The sequence below is a fragment of the Triticum aestivum genome, chromosome 3D (genome assembly GCF_018294505.1).
Source record: "Triticum aestivum cultivar Chinese Spring chromosome 3D, IWGSC CS RefSeq v2.1, whole genome shotgun sequence".
In the NCBI taxonomy this organism is placed as follows: Eukaryota; Viridiplantae; Streptophyta; class Magnoliopsida; order Poales; family Poaceae; genus Triticum; species Triticum aestivum.
The window spans coordinates 48,552,828-48,554,336 of NC_057802.1; the positions used below are offsets into that span (position 1 = coordinate 48,552,828).

Genomic DNA, 1,509 nt, shown 5'->3' on the forward strand with positions numbered 1-1,509 from the left:
CACCTTGATGGAGAGATCTTGGTGGCGCCAAGTGCATGTCTGCCCGAGCTTATGGGAGCTGATGATAGGGGATAGAGCCCGTTTCTACACCTGCCGTGGAGAAGGGTTTTCCTCGTTGCCTTGTCCTTGACATAGAAAAAATGAGGATGAGTTTCAAGAAACACATGATTGTCATTAGCTAGACGATGAGCAGAGATCAAGTTTTTAGTGGCTTTGGGCACAGTCAAGATATTTTTGAGATGAAGATTGCGAGTAGGGATACGAACATAAGCATGACCTATATGGGAAATCTTCATACCTGCGCCGTTTGGCATGTTCACTTGATCGTGTCCATTGTACTTGTCACGGACGGTGAGCTTGTCGAGCTCGCTGGTGATGTGGTCTGTTGCTCCTGAGTCCACATACCAGTTCGTGTCCACCCCGTAGGAGGAGTTGGTGTTGACGGCTGTTGCACTTTTCTCCTTGTTGAAGGAGATGTCGAAGCGACTAGCACTCCATGGCCGTGTGGTTTGGCTTGGTGCAGATTTGGCAGAAGACCTCAGGCAGATCGTTGCGGCCTCCTCCATTGCCGCGGCCGCCGCCGCGACCACGACCGCCGCCTCCGTTGCCACGGCTGCCTCCATTGCGGCCACCATTGCCACCGCGACCACCGCCACGGTTGTATCCACCGCGTCCGCCGCGAGACACGGCGTTGGCAGAGGAGTGGGAGGACTGCCCTTCACCTTCAAACATCGCCAACCTGCTTTCAAAGCTGATCAGCTGCGAGTAAAGCTCGCTCACCTTGATTTGCTGAGTGCGAGCGCAGATCGTGGAGACGAAGGACACGTAGTCGTAGTCGAGTCCCGCCAGGATGTAGGACACCATGTCGTCGTCGGTGAGCAGCTTGCCCACCGATGCCACCTCATCACCGAGCGCCTTCATGCGCCCGATGTACTCGGACATCGTTGAGTTGCCGTTCTTGGTGGTGGAGAGGGCGATTCTGGTGTTGACGACGTGCGCCTGAGTTTGGGAGATAAAGATCTTCCTGATGGCGACCCATGCTTCGGCCGCCGTGTCGCAGTGTGCAACCTGGAACATGATGATGACCCACAAGTATAGGGGATCTATCGTAGTCCTTTCGATAAGTAAGAGTGTCGAACCCAACGAGGAGCAGAAGGAAATGATAAGCGGTTTTCAGCAAGGTATTCTCTGCAAGCACTGAAATTATAGGTAACAGATAGTTTTGTGATAAGATAATTTGTAACGAGCAACAAGTAACAAAAGTAAATAAAGTGCAGCAAGCTGGCCCAATCCTTTTTGTAGCAAAGGACAAGCCTGGACAAACTCTTATATAAAGAAAAGCGCTCCCGAGGACACATGGGAATTATTGTCAAGCTAGTTTTCATCACGTTCATATGATTCGCGTTCGGTACTTTGATAATTTGATATGTGGGTGGACCGGTGCTTGGGTGCTGTCCTTACTTGGACAAGCATCCCACTTATGATTAACCTCTATTGCAAGCATCCGCA

The 1,509-nt window shown here is 51.4% G+C and overlaps 1 pseudogene; it reads right to left on the reverse strand.

Moving 5' to 3' along the window:
- Positions 1–743: 743 nt before the first annotated feature.
- On the reverse strand, positions 744–882 carry LOC123081195 (uncharacterized; annotated as a pseudogene).
- Between the last annotated feature and the right edge of the window lie 627 nt (positions 883–1,509).